The following is a 13,221-nucleotide window of genomic DNA, read 5'->3' as shown; positions in this document are numbered from 1 at the left end:
TAGCCGAGGGTCTTCATCTCAGTTTCTCCTAGTACTATATCTGTGCTTTTTGTTTTGCTCTAGCTTCGTTTTCTGACGTTATTATTGATATACTTGTGGTGTTAAAGATTCTAGCTCGCTATATCAATTTATTCATATCAAAACGTTTAGAGCAGCTAATATTCCTTTGGTCTTTTCTATTTTTCTATTTCACTACTACAGGTAGAATGCCAGAGTTTGTTATCTTTACTCCCGAAGTACGCAAATTTTGATCACGTTCAAAATTTAATAATGCTATGGAGTTTGCAGGGTTACTTAGAGGAAGCGATTCAAGGCTCAGCGAAATACTAGGTATCTCCTTGAAGATAACTACATGCGTCGAAACCTAGGTCGTCAATTGAAGATTTATACGAGGAAATACTAAATGATTCAATAAGCTAAGCTACCAATACAATGCAAGATTGACTTATCAGGGACTATCGAGGAACAATTCCTGGGATAAAGCAGTGCTTACAGCGTTTATAAGTTGTCACTGCAGCACTTTGCAGAGCATGCAATGGTAGCGGATAGGACAGAAATACAAAACCCCATCATCAAAAACGGATATAAGCAGGATATATTTACTTACCGGAAATCCTCGTGTCAAAAACGGCTCAAAGACGGCTTCCCAAAAGAACCAAAATATTTTGAAATATGGGTTTCCACGAAAACTGAGAGCGAGGTCGAACGCTGAAAAGCATTGATTTCCAGTCAAGGAAAACCAAAACGGTGAATGACATTTTAGGAAAAAAACTCCACCATTACGTCACGCGAAAAACTGCAAACACGCGCCCAAAAAGTGACCTCAAATGAGACTTTAGGACATAGCAAAAACGACAAGAGGCCGCAGGGCTTTTTCTACAAAGCGGAGTCCTTATAAATCACGTTCCCAAACATACGAAATGTCAACGACCCACCGGAATGACACCCTTCTAATCATTCAAAGAGGGCAGGGAAATTCGAGCCGCGCGCCAAGGTTGAGAAAAAACCATTTCCTTCGTCCTGGACTCATAACAAGGGATGCGAGAATGATTATAGGAGAGCGCAGTGGTGGGGAGGACTCCCACCCACGCCCCATCCTCTTCCCTTGAGGAATTCCGACACACGGAGTGGAGGGGAAGGAAGAGGGGGGAGGGGGCGGAAGAAGAGACCCCCGAGATGGAGGGGGGGAGGCCAGGAAAGAGCATTGGCCTAATCCGGAAAGCTTTTTCTTTGGGCATTCTCAGTCTTCATCCACGGTAATGGACGAAGATCTCGGGAGGTCTCAGACATCGCTAATAGCAACAGACACCAATAGTTGCTGAACGCCCAACTAAATCGGATGCCATTCTGCTACGTTGACACAAAACAGACTAGACCAATGTAACGATATTTATAAAAAGATGAACTGTTTTAAATCAATTAGAAATTCCATCCTAATTATAGATATATTATATTCATAACAATAATAAATAAATGAAATTTTGAAGCTGCGCAAGATCTAAAAACCTCCACGATTCCTCATGCCTATTACTTACTCTTATGAAAACCTGTGAAAGTAATTAGTTCAGAGAGCATCAAAAAATGTTACCAGTAAAGGTAAATTTTCCGCGGCGAACATTATGCCCAAGTGAATATTGCAGAATTACTAGATATAACACAGTAACGATATTACCCTGTCAGGGCAGAGTTAACACCACTTTAAGAAATAACGGCGCAAAAGATATCATATTTTTTCATTCTCTCTTCGTCCTCCCGATGAGCCTTAATGCAGAGTAGTAGAAATGAAAGGTCCGTAATACTGATCCGACAGATTTCGTAGCTAATATCGCATCCAGAAAAACGCCAAAAAATAGGCAACGCTACCTGATGCCATGATGTCAGTGGTGAATTTTCCGCGAGGTCAAGAAATCGCTGATTTTCATTCATATCACGAGACAATTTTCTATTCTGACCTACCGTAGTTCCTTCAGTACTTTGTAACTCCTTCCTGCCAGCATGCTGTCTAAAAATCCTATTTTCTTCCTTCCTCCGCATATCCTGAATACTTTTGTCTTCCTCTCAGCTCAACTAATTTTCACCAATCTTAGCCTCACCCGCATCTAAATAGTATACAATCTACGCTCGTCCTCTAGCCAGAAAAACCTAAATCTTTTTTCGCATCTTTAGCCAGTGATCCCGTCATAAATTATCTTATTCCTCTGTTTAATGCTTCTTTCACTAACGCAATGCCTCTCCTAATTTACCCTTTCCCTCTAAAATAAAAACGGAAATAAAGCACTAGTACAGGCACTTTTCCATCTGAGTCAGTTTATTTATTCCTACTTTAATACTCGATTGGAAGAATTACTGAAATAGTTCTTTTCTATCAAATAGCTGTTTTGTCTCATGAAAATATCATTAAAAGCCCGCTTCAACTTCAGCACCTATCATCATATTTCCATATAATAAAGAGCCTCATTTTTCAAGTCTGCCTTTCGAAATAATCCGCATTAAATTTCCAATCGAGGCTAAAAAGGACAACCCAATTATCATGCATCAAAAAGGATGCAATAAAAGCACAGCATGGCATTTTCTTTTGAATAGGTTTTGGTAGTAAAGCCACCAGGGAACTGAGTTATGAGTGAAGCTTAATGGTAAGGAATGCTCCAAGATCACGAGACTAAGCTTGGCATTCTTTTGAAAACATACCGCCCGCCGTATATCCTGAATATGCAAATGATACACATTTAATTTCCACTTAGGCTTCCAAATGGAAACACAAATTACATTAATGAAGAGGCTCTTTAGAGCAATCTGGGTCACAAGCCACCCAGAGAAATAACACTGTTCAAAACAATAAACTTAAAGAGGTTTTCATTTGGTCTCCATCAAGTCTGTAAATGGCACCAAGTATCTCAGGAGCATATGGGCAGAGAAGAGACATTCATATGGTTTTTAAGAACACAAAGAAAAAATAAAGACGCAGCGGAATATTGCAATAATAATCTCAATCGGTCTTAGCGGCATGTCAGGAGATATCCGGAAAAATTAGATGCCAGTCAAAACACCGAATTCATTGAGTTCTTCAACATCTTAATAACATATACAAGCTTCGTCAAATTTTAAACTTGCTACAATGTCTTGACAAAACACCTTTTAAGTCAGCCGAAGGCTCCTTTTTCCAGCGAAACCATAAAATTGATCAAGTTGCAAACATCGAGAGATCCGCGTGAGGAGGGCCGGTGGGAATTTCAATGTAATTTCCTCGGCACATGAAAAAATCAATCTTAAGAAATTTATTCCAAGTCATTAGCTTTCCTCCCACCAGGCGCTTAACTGGGGGTCTAAGGGCGCAGTCCTACCCCCTAGCATTCCCCGAATTCGCGCGTAGTATTTCATACTCGGCATAAAATTTCCTCGACTACTTCGTTGAGCAGAACCATATCCAACAGAATTACAACCTTCAACAGAACTAGAATTTTGACGGAATCGAGGGAACGCCATACTTAAGCCTCTCGAATGTATGAAGTCTAAGTTCATCAACCCCCACTCAATGGATCCCTTGCAAAACCTTCCTCCTAGACCTCCTTCCTCCTTTCAGCTTCCCGAAAAATGTACGTTTCACCAATAATTTTTTAAGCAGAAAGAAACCTTTTTTTTCAGAGCGAACTTCTCTATGCCACAAATCGACAATACAATATGTGGGGCTGCATTTGACGCTGAATAAAAAAAACAATTGGGGATTAGTTAGGTTTTAAGTTCTCTCCTCGTTAATTTTTGCTTCTATGTCTCGAGGGGCGAAAAAAGAGAGAGCAATATTTTAGCAATGAATACACACGACCGTTGCAGTCTTTGAACCAACGACGTACCTCTCTGGATGAAGGCGCTTGGTTTCCCGAAACTCCTTCCTACCTCCTCTCATTCCCAACCACCCACCACCACCACCCGCCCCGCTCCCCTTACACCAACGTCCTCAAGAGTCGCTCTCGCTCATTTCCATGGAGAAGAGAGGAGCCGGAGGCGGAGGAGGTGAGGTCCTCGAAACGGCGGCGGCCACGGGAAGAAGGTGGGAGCGATGGAGAGAATGGGAGCGAACGCCCGGCTGGTTGCGCTCTCGAAGGGGCGGGAGATGGAAAAAAAAGAGGGTCGGGGGAGGAGTGAAAGAGGGAGGGAGGAAAGAAGAAGTGGAGAAAGTCTGGAGCAAGAGAGAGAGGGGGATAATGGAGGTTAATGGGAGGTTGGCGCGGAAAGAGAAATACACGGTTGGGGAAGGAGCAAGGAGAGGGCGCGCAAAGTCACCGCGTGTCCGAAATATTATTAAGCGATTATAAATACTTGTGGGGGGGGGCAATTTGCGGAGGTCGGATTAGTCGAGGAAAACAAAGTGTGCCAAGGATTACTGCGACAAATCGGTTGTCTGTCCATGCAAAACATCGCCCTCTATCAGGTATTTAAAAAGAGAGTACGGCACACACCGAGCGCACGCGATCAAGTGCGCCCATCGAGGACAGTGATTTCCTGAAATGTCAACATATTGTAGGCCATGTAAACTGGCGACCCGAAATGTACATCACTGAATCACCCTTTGTGAAGCAGGGACGGTTTAGACGACAAATTATGGGTGCAATGAGTCGTGAATAGGAATTTATGTGACTAATATCCCGGAAAACTCAATTTAATTTTATTAATAAAGGCACAATTTGATCAATGTGCCACACAGCCATCAAGGGACACTTCATTTTTAAAAGGCCGAATGACAGAAAATGACTACAGTGTCGAGTAAAATAAATCAATAAAATTCGTAGTAACCTCAAATTTAATATTGGAAAGAGAGCTCATGTGGTTGGCGTTAAATTTAATGGAATAAATATTTATAAGAAATAGTTGTGATCCGCTCATAGCCATACAATATAATGAAGGATTTCCTAATGGCATCGTTCACATCGAGCTCATTATTACAATGCTTCGGGAATTCTTGTTTCTATCGCAATTGGAGATGGGAGTTCGTCTTGCCATCTTCCTTCGTCGTTCCAAACAACACATTTTCGTTTTTAAACACGAGCATTTTATTTACTTAGCGTAATCCTTTCCCCCATATATTCAAAGAGTGAAATCCCCAACAAAATCCAGACTGGCCCGATTACAACCCTACGTTTGAAAGCGCACTTCATCCGAAAATCTAAAAAGTGAAGGGATAGAAATTTTCCGGAGGAATCGCATATGAGGTTCCTGATTTTCGAGAGAAAGTAAAAATTCTCAATACACTTCCATTGTAAAATTTTCGCCCAAACCCACTACGATAAATTAAGCCGGCAAGTTAAGGAAGAAGAACGAAAAACCAGTCTTGCGGATATGATCCAAAGAAGCTTTCCAAAACGTTTTGCGTAAAAGGGGTACGTAATCCACCTCCACAATCCCCTCCCCCCCCCCCCCAATCCAAGAAGCAGCAAGGGCCGGATGCTAATTTTCTTCGGTTATCTCCGCCCGAGATCCCCGGGATTTACACTACATGTGCTTCAAGCCGCCCACACTGGAGCACACGCACGATAGACAGGGAAAGGAAGACGTTGGAAGACCTCTTTGCTCCTGACGGTGGAAATCCTGCCGAGGGGTCACTCCACTGAAAGTGAGGGAGAAAGAAAACAAGCAGCGAGAAGAGGCGATGTGTGCAGGAGGGAGGTTCGGGCAGGTGAGAGAAAAGTGGGAGGGGTCCAGGGGAAGTGGGTGGGAGTAGGCAGAAGGATATGTAGGCTGGGAGTGGCAGCGTCAGCAAAGACGATGAGTTCCATCACGACGCGCAGAGAAGGAAGAAGATCCGACCGTTCTGCCGAGGGGCCCCTCTGCCCACAACGGGAGCGAACGGGGGAGGCGGGGGTGAGGGGTTGGGCAGGAGACGGCGAAAGTGCAATATTCCCACTTCCTTCTCCGCAGAGGGTGAAAATAAAAAGATCTCTTACGTCTAATGGGAAATGGGGGGGAGGGTAGTGAGGTGGGGGGCCGTGGCGTGAGATGAAAAGGGCGAGCGAAGATCGTTGGTACAGCTTTCCAACGCTTGCCCTGGGAGTGGAGGGGAATTCACTCCTCCGCCCCGTTGCCGAGGAATCATCGTCGCGAGATACTCATTAACAGAAATAAACAATTAGGAAATGGCCATGGTAGGAAAAGATAGATAAAGAGAGGGGGGAATAGAATTAGGATCAAGGGAATAAAGAGCGCTTCGCTTCATGGATTCAATAAACGTATGTCGAACATCGTTTGAGTCAATTTAATCTGATCGAGGCGTAGAATCAAGGATATATCTATCCTCAGAAAGGTACGATCGGAGTCGGAAAGCATGCTAATAAGCGAAATTAGTAGATATAACGACGCTACTCCGGAAGTTTTTTAGTCGGTATACTTTATTAACTAATGACATTACACAAGTTGATTCGAAGAGGCATTTTATTCAGCCGAGAATGAGATTTGACCGCGACAATCATCGATTACGAGTCGTTAATTGAATTCGCTTCGTATGATTAGATCAATAGCCTTAGCTGAGAAATTGGAACTATTAGCCCGTCCGGCAGAGCTATTTCTCTGCATCAAATTCTCGCTCCGAAGGTCACAAGCTGCCCATCTATCTCCCCCTTTCCAACCCCGGGGCCAATTTGAGCGCGGTATAAAGAATATTTCAAGGACAGCCCCACCTTCGAGGTTTTATGATAATGAAGTGCCTAGACGTCTTTACTTACGAGGAAGAAAACGGCCCACCGTTCCACATATCCCGCGCGCAATTCCCAATTTACGGAGGCTGAACTTCTCGCGGCATATCAAAAGACCTCCCTACGAATACCCGAAACAAGAGAGGTTCAGAAGGTTAAAGTGTTGTTCAAAACCTGTGGCTTAATAAGTCGACCAGAAGATAACAACCACCTAAAAACATTTCTCAAGGGGAGTTTTATCGACTAAAACCAAAAAAAAATCCCATTCTTACATTAAACCCAATTTACGAACACAATAAAAAAGTCTGTTTAACAGACAACTGGTTTGGAGAATCAAGAGAAATTAGAATACGCAGTTAAGTAACGTTGATTTCAAAGACTGATACCTATCTTTGATCTTATATTTCACATTATTACACTTTGCAAATGAAATACATTGGTAGACTACTCCTGGAAAGTTTCTTGGAACCTTTAAGTCTCAATTGACACTACGAAAATTAAATTTTTCTAAACAAAGAGCGGCCAAGAACCATTAAATGCCAGAACCCCTATTGCACAATTTATTGCCGCCCGCGGGTTTCCACTTCCACACGCACTCTTTTAATTGCCCTTCCTCCTCTTGAGTAGCTAACGCTAAGTACTGCAAGTCCTGCCATCTATTACACAATCTCTACAATGGATATGGGTAGCGAAAATATTTCCAAATACTTAATGATAACTTCAAGCTAAAAATAATCAAGTGAGCGATTGCCTGAAAACTGCCTCAAGACATTAATGTCATCCTTGATGTCTCACAATGTGAAGTTGGAATTACATTACTCACCGCAAATTAATACAAAAATGTAACAACCCCAGTGGCCGTAAATAACTGTGGAAATCGTGTTCATAGGGGGTGATTACGGAGAGCTTTCGCGGAGTATTTTGCCGGTGAACGAATTCCACTCAATGGATCAGCTTAACGCAAATCAAGGCTCACAACACTAGAATACATTAAACGCTCACATGCCCTGCGTACTTGAGTTATTTCCCCTAAATCACTTCGAGTATTGTGACCCGCTACTCCTGCCCTCTTACGGATTAGGTTAAACTCCTAGGCAGGGAGGGTGTATCTGTGGTTCTCAATGACATGAAATTAATTTTTCCGCAAAGCGAGACAAGGCATGTGACCGTTTAGTTTACTCGAGCATTGCTATGTGTGAACCTTGACATGCTTGAGTACATTCCGGGGGTGGGAGTAATTTCTAAGGAAATCAATTTGCAAAACCTCCCCGTTATTACACCCTCCGTTGAGCACGATTGGCACAAATATTTACGACAACATCAGTTTTTCCCTGCATGAACCAAAATCGCACCCGAGGCGCGGGTTGGGTGTTGCGTAGCTGATGCTGCGACATATAGTTGAATCGTGATGGTTACGGAGATTAGGACGGATGAGCAGGCAAAAAACCTTCAATTCAATTCCCGACTAGCGTCATCTGGCATTTGAAGGATCTAAAATACTTATTCTTCGTATTTTTATTTAGCAGAATGGGAGGTTTGTCTATAGGTTCTCAGCATCGCACGAGGGGGTGTTTTTTTTCTTTGACTGATAATTACAAGGAATATACCTGTACAGGGAATTTACTTATATAGGGATATATTCTTGTATCAAGAGAAATGAAACTTTAACGCTGTCTGCTCAAGTACTGAATGCTCTTCCCAAAAATCATCCCTCGCATATGAATCGACTCTCCAAATGCTATGATTTACTGTAAGTAGATGCAGTACCCCAAGAAATTGAGACATTCAACGATATCAACACAGCACTCAAGAGATTTCCATTACACCTAAAACCACTTAGACACCCAGAAAAATCTAAGATAAGACGAAGTAACTCAGCGAATAACTTGAGACACTGATAAAATGGCAAATATTCAGAAGCAATATTGCATAGAGAGAGAAGTACTGGTGGCCAGGGAGATATAGGTAAACCATTGTGCTAAAACTCCCCTATGAAAACTACCAAAACAAATCCAGCAGCCTCCTGTAAGACGAAATAGAGTAAAAAGGAATCGAAAGAAATTGTTCATATCCAATGCAACCATATACATAAATGTGAGCGAAATTTGAGATTTTGTAACAAAATCACTTTGCACGTAATTATCTACACGTCTTCTTAGTATGCAATCACGGGACTCGAACCTAGGCCTTTTAAGTCGGGTGGCGTACGTTCCAAACCAACTGGAATAAGCAGATGGCCTGGGTTACTTCACGCAAAATATGAAAAAATCCATATCGATAAATCAGGATAACGACATTCAGAAGGCAAGAGTGAGACCTCGAGCCTGCACGATTTAGGAAGTGGAGGCAGCTGACGCACAATGAATCGGTGACTGGATGGTGACCGAAAAACAGGAGACGGAACAAAAGCGAGATGAGAGGTTAATGCCACGCAATCGAGATAAGGCACACTCCCACTCCTCCGTCCGCTGGCCATCATCCACTCGGCCCAGCGCCGCCTCCGACCCTTTTCATTCCCTGCTGCATGCATTTTCACTCCTCGCCGAGTTCCTGGTTCCGGACGAAAAGCATTGGGAAAGTGATGGGATTTCTGCGAAGTGGGCAAGAGGGTCTCTCCCCGTGGTCCAAGACGTTCTACGGATCAACCTACGGCATGGCATTATCATTGAAGTGGGCAGAGGATAGGAAATGACCATTTACCGATTCGGGAAGGCTAATAGCCTGATAAGAATAAGGTAAAATAAGATAATAAACGGGCGCGAACTTACAATAGACTAATAGTACCCAGAAACTGCGTAGTCACTCCTGTGACCAATGGTATGATGATGATGATATAATGGAAATATAATTTGGACTTTGATTTTGCTAACGGATACAAACACAAATAATAAATTGAGTAGCGTCAGGCGTGATGTGGCGGAAGTCGAACATAATGAATAACTGATAGTAGCACTTTTCCACTTGATATATCGAGTGGAAAAATGCTGCGACCAGTTATTCATTAACGCAAATAATGCTTGTTGGAAACTCTTCAAAACTGTGACATTCTATAGATCTCAAAACCGAATGATTGGTTAATCACTTTCTTTTTAGATAATTTATGAAATTTCTCTAGTCTCCATGACCGTGAAATCCGGGCGAGAAAAATGCCCAAAAAGTGCCCATTTAACCACACTAATGGGACAAAGTTATGATTGATGTAAGTCGAAATCAAACAAAACCTGAGGCTTGTGGTAATTCATTTGAAAATTTGGTGGAGAGAAACACGGCGTTGGAATTAGTATACCCTTAACGATAGGCGGACGGCATACTCGTACTGCACTACTCGTACTGAAATACTCTATACCTAGATCCTCCAAGTAGGGATCGGGATCCACTGACAAATCCTGCCAACTCCCGAATTTGAATCTGGGCCCTCGGAGTTAGAGCTCGGTACATTAGCCACCGCAATATCACGAACCCCGGACAGTTCTCAAGAGTATTTTCATTTTAGAAGCGATTGAAAATATAACGAAGTCGCACAAGGTGCAGGATAAAGGTGGGAATCCAATATTCCTGAATTCGCACACTCACCAAAACTTGCCCATAAATGAACGACTGATATAGCTACAAACTATCAACCTCCAAGGAAGAGAGAAGTTGAAGGTGAAAGTTACGGATCAATATGAGATTTAAGGCGATAAAGGGACGAGGCCAAGGCGATAAATATGACAAGTGACGACACGACGGAGGCGTGAAGGAATTCGGAAGCGTGAAGGCATGAAAGCGAACTGAGGAGACCCTCAACAGAGAAAACACGAGGCTACAAACTGTGGACTACGATGTTCATGGAATCCACGAACACAGTTTATGTGGTCCAATGCAAACACAAAACGAAAAAACTTGTAACTAAAGCAAAGGTCAAATAGGATTTATGGTTATACTCACCTACTTTAGTTTTCATTTTGCATTCGAAATAAATCCGATGAAATTATGAACAAAATGATCTTCAATTATAAATCATTTTTTTAATATCGGTAATACTTTGTGAGGTACAGCCTACTTCTCAATGAATTTGGGAGGTTTGTAAGCACTCGCCAATGTTAAAAAAAGGATTCTTACGCCTTTTCATTCCGAGATACGGGGAAAAATTATCAATGGAGGATAGCGAAGTATAGGATAGAGGCATAGCGACATTCCATTGTTCTATGGACAGCCACATTTCTGACTCTCCATTACAATTCTTGAACGGGAAAGCTGCAAGATGATGATTCTCCCAGGGTAAACAACGTGAAGAGTAATTCCGTCCTACCCTGTGAGCTCCATCACCACCTAGTCTATACAAGTATGCTGACCCGGAATTCGCAGTTCCCGTGACACAGAAGCATTAGCAGAGCGCAAGTGCAATACTTGGTTAAGGTGAAACATGACAACAGAATTAAGCTAATAGAAGTCTGTATAGTTGAATTTCTATAACAGACTAGTTCTCTCTCCGAGCCTAATGCATCAAAAATACCGAAATACTCGGAACTCGATAAAATACTTTGGTATTGCTCTTTCTCACGACCACTCTTGAGGGAAACATACAGGGAATACGTGCACAATTATGCAGAAAATTAGAATATATTAAAAGAGTTATGGGAAATGCGACGAGAGAAATGCTTTTCTTCACTGTTTAGTCCTCGTATAGACTACGGTGCTAATAAGTGTGAACTACACGTAATCTGTTTTTATATCGAACTTTATCATGAGTAGCGAAGATGAGCTAGCTTTGTAAAATTTTGTACCGATAAACTAAGCACCACATCTCGACTATTAGAGGAACAAGATTAGAAACCACGCACGGAACAAAGGTTAACTTACAGATTAAATCTCTTACACAAAAGAAGTTATCTTTTGCGATTATTTTAAAAATAAGTACTAACCCCATTATGGGGAAAGACTACATGAAAATGAATCAACTGTAAAACCGAAAGACAAAATTTAATTCATATCGAAAATATTTATATCGGATTATATTATCTACGCATACCATATTCCAATGTTCCCCAAACTATCAGCATGTCTCGCGTGAGCAAAGAAGCCTTCTAAACTTTTTGATTTCAACGTTTCGTACCATTTAAACGCAGAATGCATGTAACCTGTTATAAAAAAACTTCTAACAATTAAACGACATAACATTTATTTCGGTTATTAACAGGCATACTGCTTTAGTTGCATGCCTTGGGTGGAATCACGCTTTGCCATACACCCTCGCGTTGGCTTGAAGGGTGCAAAACCTGCGTCCCGCCACCGGTTTTTAAGCGACCCGCGACCGCAAATATTATAAGTTAAAATAAAATTGAAAATCCACATTATATTAATTTCTTGCTTTCAAATGATGAATAAACTACTTTATTGTACATAAATTAATATACATGACATGATTTATATCTGATAATTTTCCTCATTCTACCTTCGAGCTCTAAAAACAGAAACAACAGACGTTTTCTAAGGTTGAGCATCACTGAAGTAGATGGAGAGGGAAAGTAAATTCCAATTCAAATAAAAGGCAAAACCCTAACATGTGTGAGCTTTTAACTAGAGAGGCAGGACGGGATCTAGACGGAGCGCGTAATCAAGGGTACCAAGGTGAGGATATCAAACACGTTAGCAGAGAACGATGATCCTGTTACGTCTTGGACTATCGTTTTGTTTTTGTACCATTTACTCTTTCGTTTCATGTATACACAATATCAGAGGTCAATATTTTCTTCTTAAATCATCATTTTATCAGAGGTAAAACATTCACGTCAATAAAAAACCTACACCTAACATCCGGCCCCAGCAGAGAAACCACACCCTTACAGTTGCAGCCGAAAGAGAAATTGTAAAATATCAACTACACAAACAACAATCATTTATTCGCCGATATTAAACGAGAAGTTAGAATCTAGTTGGTGACCACATGGCTGCATTTTGTGAAACACGGTCATAACGAAAGAATATTGAAGGAAAATAAATCGTACAAAAAATTTAAAAAAAGGATAATTACTTCAAAATGAGATATTTGCTGTGTTGCGCAATTGTTAGGATACAAGGGTGTAGATATGTATGTCACTTCAACCAAATGGAACAAACAGCCACAAACACAAATGCCCGTCCTTTCACCCTAAACCTCAGAGAGATAGAGAGCCATAATGCAAACATAATTCAACAATATCAATGGTTGTGATGCAAATCGGAGGAGCGACATATTTCGTTACATAAGAATGGTGATAAAAGACGATCATACTGCGTAACATTACTCAATTTGTCAGGTAATAATGATTATTATCAGTCCTTTACAATCGGACAAATGTTGACCGAAATTAATAATTAATCCAGCTGCGGTCACTACATTTCAAAAACCGATAAATAAAGTACACATTTGAGTAGGTGTAGTACCGACCGCTAGTCCACGGTACCTACAGCAATTGAAATTGGCGCTTAATTTGAATAACCACATTGAGACGATTACATCTGTTGAAATTACGAACAATCAATAAGTCCAAAGAGACCATGCCATGATCGGGGCGACACT

The 13,221-nt window shown here is 41.5% G+C and overlaps 1 protein-coding gene across 3 annotated transcripts in view; it reads right to left on the bottom strand.

The window, feature by feature from the left end:
• spir (spire type actin nucleation factor) overlaps window positions 1-13,221 on the bottom strand; it is a 448,013-nt gene that overhangs the window by 433,468 nt on the left and 1,324 nt on the right. The gene's annotated exons all lie outside the window — the stretch shown is intronic.

This window comes from Hetaerina americana, unplaced genomic scaffold, assembly GCF_022747635.1.
Source record: "Hetaerina americana unplaced genomic scaffold, ioHetAmer1.1.p SCAF_5, whole genome shotgun sequence".
Taxonomy (NCBI): Eukaryota; Metazoa; Arthropoda; class Insecta; order Odonata; family Calopterygidae; genus Hetaerina; species Hetaerina americana.
This window is presented reverse-complemented; position numbering and strand designations above follow the sequence as displayed.